The following is a 12,777-nucleotide window of genomic DNA, read 5'->3' on the forward strand; positions in this document are numbered from 1 at the left end:
ACAAGATGGAGCAAAGAAAGAGAAGTTCGACTGTGCCCACCCCTCCTCCACGGGCTGAGAGAGGGAAGCAACGCAGAGCTGGGAGGGAGAAGCATTACTTGGAATAGAATTGAGAATTTCGATATTACCCTGGCCTGGAGCGATCTGATTATTAAACTGGACTGGATTTTCTATTATCTGAGAAGCCATGGCGCGCACGGAACGATGCCACAGGAAGAAGGAGTGCGGGGGCACAGTAAAGTCAGGGTTTACTTGCGTCTTGTCAAGTCCAGCTGGTTCACTAACGTGGTAATGTTCAATTTGAGACGGCCTCAGCGTGCAGCAATATGTCTCTGTGGCATTCGGCATCTGCACGACATCGAGGGCAGCTCTTGGCTCCTGAACCCGATTGCCTGTGTGGGAGGGGCCGCTGCCCGAGAGCGGATCCTGCTCTCAGAGCATTGCAGCCCTGGATCATCTGCCTACGCCAGGGCCAAGCACAGCGCCGGCCTGGAGGGCATCTGGCCCAGGCCTCACAATTACTCTTCGGACATGATCCCCAAACAAGGTTAAACACACAGTGGCAGGAACAGCTTGGCAGGACCCGACTTTAAACCCATGGCCCATCTCTGACTCTACCCTGTAATGCGTTCTGTCAAAAAACAAATAAAATCCTAAACCTATTTTGTGAATAGTACAATCACATTTCTTATTTTGTGTCAAGAATGCTGCGCTACTGTTATAATCCCATTTTGGAGTTTTATCACTTTTTTTTCATATCCTGGGAACCTCAAAAAATGGAAGTGATCTGAGCTGCCCTGACCTTGGAGAGGCCCTGCTGGAAGGACGCTGATCGTCCCTCGGTTGCCTAGCATCTAAATGCCTCCCCATGTTTAGCCAACTGCCCACGTAGGACTCTTGGTGGGAAGCAGAGCCTGGCTCCCACTCGAGAAGCTGATAATGCTGGGCCTTGTTTTCCGAGCCTGTCTCCTCTGTTGCCAGTCGGGCACTCCTGCCCAAATTCTGAATCTCACTACATCTGTGGCATGACTTTGAATGTGGTCTTGGCTGCACAGCTTCCTTTATTCTCCAAGCCTGGCTCTCCAGCCTTCCTGGCAAATCTCTGAGCTATCCAACATCTTATCATGGAATCCCTAAATGAGCCAGGGTTGGCCTCTGTTGCAATTAAGAACCATCATGGAGACACTGTCCAGCACAATGATTACGAGCTAAGAGAGCCTGCATTCTGTTCAGATGTGCTCAGTCCACGAGTAATCAGAAAAATGAGACTGCATGAAAACAGCACAGAGAGCTTGATATCCACGCAGCCAGGAAAAACCCAGAAGCCGGATAACGCCAAGTATGGGTGGGGATGTGGCTCAGAGATCCAGTGGCTGGGAGGCTGGTAGCTCTGCCCTTCTTCTTTTTATGTCTACTTTGGTCCTATCCACTCTCCCGTCTGGGGCAGCCCAAAAGGCGGACAGGCTGTGGCTAGGCGATGTGGCCACGCTGCTGGCCGCTTACTCAGACTATCTCGTCTTGATCGTAGGTGTTCACTGTGATGAGCAGCACAGCTCATAATAAATGCTCAATAAATGCTAGCTGTGAATATATTTCTTGCCTTTAATTTATTTTTTGAGTAAGATTACACACACACAGAAAATTTCTTTTAACGGTACAGACGGATATATGGAGAAAGGTAGGCTTTTCCATTCTACCCCAACACCCAGTTCCCCCCTGAGACAAACCACCGCTGACAGTTTTGTGGGCCGCCCTTCCCTCTGTGTACTCCTCGCCCAGCATCCAGAAGGGTCCTTAGGAAATGTGAAGCAGATGACATCACGCCTCTGCCCATCGTGCTCCGGCTGTCACTCTACCTCCTGACCCCGGCCACGAGGCCACACACTGTCTGGGCCTGCGGACACTCTGACCTCGTTCCCACAACTCTCCCCTCACTCCATCCCCTTGCAGCCACTCTGGCGTCCTGACCTCCTCCTCCCCCTGTGGCTGTGCTCAGGGCTTGCGGTCCCTCTGCCCGGAAGGCCCCGACAGCCTCACACCTCGTGCTCTTCCTTCTTGCAGGTCTGTGCTAAAAGGTCACCTTCTCTGAGGGCCTTCTCAGCCTGCCCTTGCTCTCTGCCCAGGACCCTGCCGTTCCAGTCTTTGTCTTCCTAGCGCCAGCCCAGCCCCGGCTTCATATTACGTATCTGTTTATCAATCTATGCCTGTCTTGCCGCCATCAGACGTCAGCTCTGCAAAGTGCGGGCTGTTCACCGCCCACTCCCCAGTGCGAGTAACTGCTGTGCCCTGGGGGCAGCTCTGGAAAGACCCCCTGAGTGAATGCACGGGGTGCGTCCCCTTCTCTTGACAACCGCTCTTCTTATGTCTTGCTGTTCTCAGTTCACAGTACATCCTGGAGTCTGATTTACATTGGCTATGTAGCTCTGCCTCATTCTTGGGAACAGATACGTGGTATTTCCACTGATTGATGCCCCATGGCTTGTATTTAACCAGACCCTTTACCGAAGGACCTAGGTTGTCACCAGTCTTTTACTAGAACAAAAAACAGCGTGATGAACACACTTCTTTGTGCACATGGGAAAGCACATTCATACAATAAACTCATAGATGTCAACTTGTTGGGTCAGATGGTATGGGATTTTTTTTTTTTAATCCACCTGAGCTAACATCTGTTGCCAATCTTCTTCTTTTTTTTTTTCCCCTTCTCCCCAAAGCCCCTCAGGACATAGTTGTATATTCTAGTTGTGAGTGCCTCTGGTTGTGCTCTGTGGGACGCCGCCTCAGCATGGCCTGATGAGCAGTGCCATGTCCACACCCAGGATCCGAAGTGGCAAAACCCAGGGCCGCCGAAGTGGAGCACGCGAACTTAACCAGTTGGCCATGGGGCCGGCTCCAGGATTTTTAAGTTTGAAAGACATCATCAAATTGCACCCCCCAGAGAAGGGTCCCAAGTAACAAGGGGAGAGAGAGGATAGGAGATGAGGTCAGAGAGCGAGAGGGGCAGGAAGCTGACACAGTGGAACTTGGAGGTCACTGAAAGGACTGGGGCTCTAACGAGAGAGGTGAGGAGACTATGGGATTTTGAGCAGGAGGGACGTGACTACTTACGTTTTAGAAGGACCATTCTGGCTGCTATGTGGAGAAGAGACCGAAGAGGGCAACAGCAGAGGCAGGGGGACCAGACAGATTACTCGGGAACACAGGTGAGAGATAGCAGTGAGAGCCTGCGCAGGGTGGTGGCAGCAGGTATGCTGAGAAGCGGTTGGATCTGGGATCTGTATTGAAGGGAGAGTGGAAAGGATTTGCTGATGGAGTAAATGTCAGAGAAGGAGAAGACTCAAAGATACCCTGCAGGTGTTTGGTCTGAGCAACTGGAAGGGTGGGGTGGCAGAGTCTGGGTACCCTGGGGTCTCACTCCCCAGATGTTGGAAGCGAGAGCCTGGAGAGGCGGCAGCTGGTGGAGGGGCGGCATCTAGAAAACCTCAATTTCCTAACAGATGAGGTTTCTTGATCTTAGACTGTCTGTGTGGTTTCAAAGGAGTCCAGTTGAACTGCAGTGGGCTGAGCTGAATGGGGGCCCCAGACAAAAGGCAAAGGGGAGGAGTGCCTACCTCGAACCCAGTCCCCTGGTTGGGCCCGTGTCCCTCCTTCCCTCTGCCTCCCCTGTTGGGGCATGCTGCTGTATGTATGGCTGGACACCTCTGTTCTCTACCATCTTAAAACGTTTCCCACTCGTTCTGTTTGTAGCATCCCCATATCTGACCTTCACCCCATCTGTCATTGCTGGATGCTGAGGAGCACAGCCAAGGCTCTGTGTCGCCCAGATTTCGGGAGGGCTCTGAACCAGAAGGGGGCTGTCACGTTCTGACTGGCTGCAGCAACTTCTCAGGACATAATAAAGACCAGGAGAGGAAGACAAGATCCACGGATGAGCTAACCATCATCCGAGGGCAAACAGCTCCAGAGAAGAGTCAGCTCTCAGCTCACTCCCGCGTCCTCCTTCACAGCCTCAAGGCTGTGCAGCCTGCCCTGTCCTCTACGCCCAGCCACACTGGCCTGCTTTCTGTTCCTCCGACACAGCGCACTCGTTCCCACCACGGGCTTCGGTACTTGCTGTTGCCTCCACCTGGCACGCTCTTCACATGCTGGCTCCTTCTCATTGGTTCACATACTCCTCCTCAGCCCAGGCCTTCCCTGGGAGCCCTACCTACAAAAAGCCCCATGCCAGTCTCTCTCTCTCGATCTCCCTTTTGGCTTCCTCCCTTCACTTGGAATTACCTGGCTTGCTTGTTTACTGTCTGTCTTGTGCACTCAGGTCCCCGCACCTGGAGCAGAGCCCTGCACAGAGCAGAGACTCAGGGCAATCGATAATGGGGAGCAGAGCGATGGTGAAAGGTGCAGCATCGTAGAGAGGAATCTCACTTGTATAAATTAGTGTGCATGAACCTGAGGCCTCACTTCATGGGGTTAGACGTGAGATGTTGCACAGCCTGCTCCCATGGTGCAGCTGTCTGTGCTGTCAATGGAGCCTTCTGACTCTGTGAAGCAACTTAGTCTGAATTCCCCTTTCTGTCTCGGTGACCCTAGAACCTCGTCACCAAGAATGTCCCAATGCTGGTAACTCGGGTGACAGAACGGAGATAAGAGAAGGCAAAAAGCACAGGTTCTGACCTCCTCTTTGCTTGTGTCGTCAGTCCTGGCACCTGCTGGAGGAGAGGATTCTGCGGCTCTGTTCCTGGCTCTGCATGGCTGGGGATTGGGAGGGAGAAAGAGGCCCCTCCGAGAGCCTTTTAGGATAATGAGAGTGGCCCTATCCAACAATCTTCGCCTTCCCTCTAAGTTTCTATTTCTCAATCAAATGAATGCAGACAGTGGCACAAATTGACTTGGTAGAGAACAAAAGATAATTATGTTGCCTTCATCCCATGTGTGTCAAGCACTGAAACCACATCCCGCTGCCCATTTCAGGACAGGCCCCGTGTGGGTTAGGGAGGGCCAGCCTGCAGGGGCGGGAGACCACTCCGGTGCCAGGCGGGGAGCGATGAGCTAAGTGAGAGGAGATCCTTTCTGGAGGAGACACTAGGCTGAGGGTCACTCTTCCCGGATCAGGGGAAGGATGAGGGTGCCTGTTGGCAGGGTCAGACAGCCAGCGCAAGACACACATTCCCCAGGAAAGGTAAAGCGTCCCCTGTGAGTGTCCACGTCTTCATGCGTCTGCCTCGAGACACCACCAGGGAGCAATGCACACCCCACACAGGTTGGTGAGGGGACAGTGAGAAGAGAGAGGAGCCCAGGCAGCATGCAGCCCAGCAGGGAAGAAACGAGCAGGAGGGGGCCCAGAGCCCAAGCTGTCCTGGCAGCAACATGGACTCAGGATAGTCTGAGTCCAAGGAGAAACGTTTGTAAGAATGGACCTGATGGACCAAAGGAAGTCAGGCCACGCTTAAGATACTAACAAGTTTCAGCTGGAGCCCCCTGGAAAGTGAACAGGAAACTGACGGGGTCTGTGGTCTTGAGAGAAAAGATGGGGGAGGAAGTGGGGGAAAAGAGCAGAGGGAGCAGGAAGTGGCTGAGTGTGCAAAATTACCAGAATAATTGCCCGTGGAAAGGAAGTGGAAGGAGGAGAGGCCCAAAGGAACAAGTGTGATCTGGATTCTGAGAGAAATCAGCTTGGTGGGGACAGAAGTTGATGGGAGACCCAGAGGGTCAAGCTCAACTGGTGACCTTCCTCTTTTTGACCACTTAAGTCTTCCAGATACAAAAGCCTGTTGTTCCTGGAAGAGAAAAAAGCTGTCTAGTTAGACAAGGCCCCACCTGCTTCTGAGAAGTGACGCATTTGAAAGGCCATGCGGCTGCCTGCAGGAGAAGGCAGGGCCCCGACTTTGCTGTGCCGGTGAAGAGGCCGTCGGGATCACAACCCAAGGAAGAGATGGGATGGAAGGAGTGTGTGTAGATAAACTCACAAAGAGGGAGCAGAGTGCGAGGTTTCCTCCCTAAGGAGGAGGGGCCCGAGGTCACAGAAATGGGAGACGAGCCAGGACAAGTCAATGGAGAGCCGGTGCTGGCGAGGGTCTGGGGGCAGGTGAGAGCAGGAGGGAAGGAAAAGGCGAGCTCAGTCCCCACAGGCGGGAATCTCCCATTTCGCCTGGCCCTACTTCCGAGATTCTCCGCTTCGGGGCTGGGACACGCAGGGGCCCCCAGCGCTTCATGCCAAGTAACAGACGGAGGAATCACGTTAGATTTTAAACATCCACTTTTTATTGATGAATTAGAGGAGATGACAGTTACTCTTGATCGACATAAACATATGCTCTCTTCGGGGGGAGAGAAACAGTGAACTTGCAGGCAGCGTCCGGGGAATTGTGGTGGTTCTGGTGAAATCATTGATTCTGTGGGGTGTGGAGAAAACAGGCTGATGCTGAGAGGACTTGGAGTGATTTTCCAGAGTCAAGGGACTGATCTGAGGCGTGGCCAGGACTAACCCCGGTCACCTGACCAGCTCAGGCCCCTTCTGTGACCCCACTCAAACCCACAGGCCTTCTCTGAATGGCTCAGCATGGAATCAAGAAGCTGGGCATCTGGGACCCACCTTGGGCTTAACCCAATTCCCATTTTCAGAGGTGAAGCTGAGAATCTTGTGTTCAAGCCCAGTGACTTGGGGAGAGAAAAGAAAAACAGGCAAAGATAAGGTGAGAAAAAAGCCACCGCCTGGCTGAGTGGAATTTGGAGAAACTCCGAGGCCGTCTTGGGCCTACTCCCTCTTTGTGATGGAGCGGCTGTCTCCATCCCTCAGTTCCTGGAGCCATTCTTTGTCCACAGGTATTCGCTGAGCACCTTCTATGTGGCAGGCGCAGTTCTGTGCTGGGGACACAACGGGGAACAAGAGGGATGTCGTCACTGCCCTCACAAAGTGCCATTTCTAGTGGGGACCTGGAGACCCCAGATCTTTTCCTGGGGGAGCTTCTAAGACATCAAAATTCTTAGGAGACTAATTCCTCCTTCCTTCTTTCCTTCCTTCCTCTTTTCTTTCCTCCCTTCCTTCCTTCCCTTCTTTCTTTCCTTTCTCCCCTCCTTCCTCTCTTCCCTCCTTCCTTCTTTCCTCCTTCCTTCTTTCCTCCTTCCGAGGGTGGAAATGGAGGGGAGGACGGTGCTAAGGAAGTGGTTTGGTTGGGAAGCGAGGAGGCCTTCCCTCTCCATGGCGCACAGGAGCGGAACAGCACTCAGTCTGAAGAGACAGCAATAATCCCTCGGGGGAGCGGGGAGAGGAGACGCAGTGAAGTTGAGAATGGATTCCCTTGGGTTTGGGGCTGGGAAATCCACGGTCAGAGAGCATGCCGACAGCATCTTTTGTCTTTTGAGGAAGGATAACCCCGAGTCCCAGAAGCCTGGGACTCCTCTTGGTCTACATCATATCTTTTCTCATCTGTCTCCCTGCCTACCTCCTGGCCTTTGGGCCTTCCTGGGGCGGGTCCACAACCTCCTGCTCATCCTGAAGCTGGTGGACTGTCTCCTGCCGCGCTGCCCTTCACCATGGTTGAGTGCTTGGGCGACACACTCTGCCCTCACTGGCTGTGGCTTCTACTGCACCAGGTGGCTCCTGGCAGGCATCAGCGTCGAGCGCTGCCACAGTGTGGCTTTCCCCCAGCAGTACAAGCTGTCCCGTCAGCCTGTGCATGGAGTGACTGCTTCTCTGTTCTCCTGGATCTTGTCCTTCAGACACTGCAGCATTGTAATCATTGTCCAATACTTACCAACCAACAGCACGATGAATGATGCCACAGGCCTCCCTGTCTGCCTCGAGAAATTCACTCAAGAGCAGCTAGACATGGTGTTTCCTCTGCAGCTGGACCTGCGCCTCATCCTCTTCTTCATCCCCATGGTAGTCACCACCTTCTGCTGCTGGCGCTTTGTGCATATCATGCTCTCCCAGCCCCAAGGGGCCCTGGGGAGAGCTGGAAAGCTATGGAGCTGCCTGCTGTAGCCCTCTACAATTTCCTGATCTGTTTGGCGACCTACAATGTGTGTCATGTGGAGGAGTTCTTCCCGAGGAGAAGTCAACCTGCTTAGTGTGCGCAGAGTTGCTCAGTGCTCTCAATGCTCACATGGGCCCCTTGATTTCTGATTTCTCCTCCTCAGCTGTGCACAAAGTCTTTGATAAAAGGCCACAGAGGCTGCAGCACTGGGGTGCTCGCTGTCAGGGTGCTGGAGGAGAAGAGCTGGAGAGCTGGCTGCAGAGAGAAGAAACAGGAGCTTAGGTGTGGCCAATGGCAGCTTCACAGGAGGCTAGGTTTGCCGGCTTGCTTTTACATTTTTGAGGAGGAGGGCTCAAAAAGGAAAACAATGAAGCAGAACCAGGGCGAGTTCTCCTGTGCCTAGCTTACGAGACAAAGAAGAGCAGTGGGCATCTCAAATCCAACTCATTCATTGGGTGAGTGTTTTCGTTTCGTTCCCTGTGGTTTACGACATTTCCTTATTTGTGGTTGGTACCCCTTCGTGGTCAGCCACAAGCCCTTCTATCCTGGAATATCAGAGTCTTGGAATTCTTTATCTCCCCACTCCGTGTCTGTAAGATGGCAGCCTTCCTTATGTACTGCAAAGCTCTTCCTCTCTCTCCAGCCCTGATTCAGAAGGGGGTCCCACCTGCTGGGTCTGAACATCCAGCACAGGCAAGAGTCTGAGGAGCAAGACGGGATCCTGCAGGTGAGCCTGGAGGACCAGCGCCCTGACCCAAGCAGTGGCTGCCTCAGGTCTGTATAAGGAGCAAGAGAAAGAACAGTGCTTGAGAGAAGAGTCACAGCTGGTGTGAACAATCTCGGGTCAGGGGACTTTTCAGTAGTTACGGCCTATTTTCAGTTCCCAGTGTTGTGCATTTGTGTCAGTCTTGCCAGAGGTCTGTTAACTTGTCTTTTCAAAAGACCCAGGTCTTTTCTGGCATTTACCTTTGTTTGCTAGTTCACAGATGCCTCCTTCTATCTTTATGGTTTCTTTCCTTCTACTCTACTGAGTCTTGTCGGCTGTCCCTTTTCTAACTTTTTTGAGTTGGATGCTCGTTAATTTTTAGTCCCCACTCAGCATTTCACAATCTTGGAATACATGCTATTTTGATAGTGAGAAGCTGTTAACCGTCTGTAGTTTGTGTTACATTAAACAAGTACTATTTGGCAAAGATAAAATTATACTAAACCTGCATTTTCACACCGTCCACTTGACCCCACCTGCACAGTATCCCCCCGGGACTCTAAGCACTCGCCGGCAGAGGCTGCGTCCTACCCCCACTTGGGGAAGAGTTGACGGCCCCCGGAAGTCTCCTAGGAGCCTGGCTCTGGTATTTCCAATATGGCTCCCTTGAGGAAGCCACACTACAGGACAGAGTGCAGAGTGACAAGTCATCCTGTAACTAGCTGGTTTCCACCTCAACTCGTGTCTTTGATATCCACCCCTTTGATATTCATCACTAAAGCTCCCAGGTCTCATTCATTTCTTTGTCTGCCAAATAATATTCCATCATATCAGGAACCCTCTCCCTTTTCCACTCTAGTCTTTATAGACATTTAGGTTGTCTCCCATTTCCCACCTCTGGATGTCCCTGTGCTGTCTCTGTACGCGTTGGGGCAGGTCCTCGAAGGAAGGGGATGCTGGGTGGCATGGCACGGCACGTGCAGTTTCAGTTTCAACAAAAGTTGCAAAACTACTCTCCGAAGGGATTGTGTAAATCCAGGTCTTTCTGAAGAAAGGCTCTCCTTTCGCAAGCCCCCTGCCTCCCCACTGGCTCTTCTCCCAGCCCCGGCCCTGCAGCCAACACAGGTGATAACGGGAGGGAGGAGGCCGGGCCGTGCTACCTACCGCCAGGAAAAGGAGCTCAGACGAGGCCTGAGACCCTCCAAGTAACTCAGTGGATTGACACATATGCTGGACATGAGCATGGACTGTGGGGGGCCTCAGTGGGGCGGATGACCTCTCCGGGACTCCGGGGTAAAGGAGTGGTCATCTCCCCATTTCTCACTTTTGTTAACCAAATCCAGACTGTTGTGAACATTCGAGAAAAGCATAAGGTAACATGACAGAATTCTGTGCAGCACGGAGGGGGTCTCTCCCACCATTCTGTTTTTTATACAGAAAGTGCATGCATGCTGGGAACAAAGGGTGACCACAAGGCTGGCAACTCCCGGTCCTGGAGGAGAGCACAGGCTGACGATGGCGTGAAGGGAAAAACAAGATGCTAGGATCCTGATGGGGGGTCTGTGGCAGGGGTGAGGGTCAAGAGTCATGGTGCCTGGGGATGAGAAGGGAGCTGCTGTTGGCTCTGGGCCACATAACATGGGCCAAAACAAGACACGGCATCTGTGGAGAGAGAAAGATCATCTGTCTGTCACGTATTCACGTGGCTGCGTCAAACGGCTTCCCAGGAAACTGGAGCCACCCTGGATATGGTTTCAGCAGCGAACAGGTGAGAAGAAGGCAGAGGTGGTGCAGAGGCAGGGACGGGACGCCGGGAGACGGAATCAGGCGCCCTGCCTGCAGACAGCGATGGGCAGGGTGAGGACCCCTGGCGTCTGCACATTTGACACGTGGCCCCACTTTCTTCTTGGATGCTCGTGTGTCTAGGGATTCCAGAGAGGTTTCGTGAGGCAGGGCTGAGAATAAGCGATGCCACGAGATCCCAACCAGGGAAAACTGACCAAACAAGGAGCGCGGCGGGGGCAGGGATGGGAGTCCAGGAGAAGACGGGCGGCACACAAGTTCATTTGGGATAATCAGCCCAGGGCAAGACATCACACAAGACGCCTGAATTATGGAAGCTGAACAAGGTCTGAAGGAACAATCACGACCTGAGAGCTGGCGAGCAGTTAGATTTGTGGACACAGAGTTTCAGGGAAACAGAGAGGGCTGAGTGGCCTGAGAAAGAGCGAAACTCTTGACCTCCCACTTCCGGACACACAGCAAGTTCAAGTGTCAATGTTCTGGGCCCCCGAGAGCCCGGGACGGCAGAAGGGCCTGTGTCTCTGCACTTTATTCCACAAGCTGGTGAAGGGACGTGTAGGGCTGATCTCTGAGAGCCATCTCCTCGGAATGGGGTGAGGCAATTACCCAGAATCCTGAGCAAGTCCTGGGAGAACGCAGCTGAAAACTGAGCCAGAAAGGAAAGACCTGAGAGGCCAAGTGACCACAGTGTCACCCAGCGGGGGAACAAGGTGAAGAGTTCATTCTCAGTGCAGGGGTGAGGCCAGAAGGGCAAAAGGTCAAGAAAGTTGAATGGAGAGATAAATCGGTGGAAAGATTAGAGAAGCTGAGGTGGGGAGGCACCCAGCAGAGCTGCTCTTCCTCGTTAGAGAAGAGAAACACCCTGGTATTCAACTGGCCTCTCATTTAACAGTCCTCACCTCTGTGCTGGGCCCGTTTCCTGTGTGGGGACCTACTGTGACTGGACACCTGGGGTTTTGCCTGTCCAGCCTCTGGTCCCCCTTCTTCTGGCAACGACATCCCAATTTCCCTTTAGTCACCCACTCCCTCTCCAGTCTCAGTCCACGAGGCGTGGGGTGGGCAGTCGGGGGAAAAGGCTAGCCCCAACCCAGTTGCAAGGGAGAGCATGCAACTCAGACTTGAGCCCATGCCCAAGTCAGCCCTTCCACAGTCAATCATTTCTAGACTCTTCTAGAATGATTTGGAAAGAAGCATACTCTTTCCACAGGGTGATAAGCTGGTAAAATGTACTCCCGGAGCTTCTGGGAGCCGTCTTTGCCACCACTTGGAGAAAGCCTGCCTGAGAATGAAGCTGGCAGAGGAAGGCAGAGCTGAGACATAGAGACGGAGGACCGACAGCTGTGTTTACGCGCTGGATCTGGCCATTCCTGGAGCCACTTTGCCCCAGACTCTTCAATTAAATAGCCACTAAATTCCCAGTTTTGCTCAATCAGCTGGGGTAAGTTTCTCTTACCTAGAATCAAGATATTAATACAAACAGTTGGCAAATAATTTGTCACTAACAATAAAGAATAGATGTTTCTGAGTTATACCTTTTATGGCATTTTAAAAATAAATTAGAGCAGATTCAAGGCTACCTGTATAACCATTTCACCAATTCACTTGCAGGCTGACATACGAGGGTTAGAGTCGCAGCTACGGGCTGGGAACGGCACGTGGCTCTGGGTGTGCTGGTGGCTGCCTTCGCTGCCCTCACAAATCAGATGCCTGGGTAACAACAACAACCCAAATCAGAAGTGCGTTCCACAGTTTTAAAAGTGTCTCCACACATATTGTCACACTCGAGTCACAAAGCAATCCTGGGAGGTTGGTTTCTTCTTCCCTCATCAAAATCAAAGACTCCAAGGTCCAGGGGGCTAAATGCCTTCCTCAAAGGGACACAGCCACATAGGGTCCCGCCGGGACCACTGTCTGTGATGCTCCTCCAGGGCCAGGGCTCCTCTTAGTCCACCAGCTTCCCCCAAAAGTCAGGAGCCGGTGTGTGGGACTCAGGGACAGCAGTACCGAATTCCGTCCAACAGCAGCCAGGCGTGGTGCAAGGGGCACCAAAGGGCTAAGCGCTGGGATCCTGGGAGGGAAACCGAGTCTGCTGGTGCTTCGGCCTGGGAAACACGATGCTAGAGCCCTCACCGTGGGCTCAGCACTGTTCTACATACGCTCTAACCCACCATCCTAGCTCGCCCAAAAGGCTCCCGTTGCAGGGCTTCAGGAGGACAAAGACCCCCTCCCTTCTCCAGGGATACAGACGCCCACCGGCATCTTTATTTGTCCTCCATTCCTTCGTTCGGCTGTGAT

General features: G+C 52.8%; 1 pseudogene; it reads left to right on the forward strand.

Moving 5' to 3' along the window:
- The first annotated feature begins 204 nt into the window (after window positions 1-204).
- LOC103560038 (free fatty acid receptor 2-like) lies at window positions 205-8,410 on the forward strand (annotated as a pseudogene).
- The last annotated feature ends 4,367 nt before the right edge of the window (window positions 8,411-12,777 follow it).

This window comes from Equus przewalskii, chromosome 9 (assembly GCF_037783145.1).
Source record: "Equus przewalskii isolate Varuska chromosome 9, EquPr2, whole genome shotgun sequence".
Taxonomy (NCBI): Eukaryota; Metazoa; Chordata; class Mammalia; order Perissodactyla; family Equidae; genus Equus; species Equus przewalskii.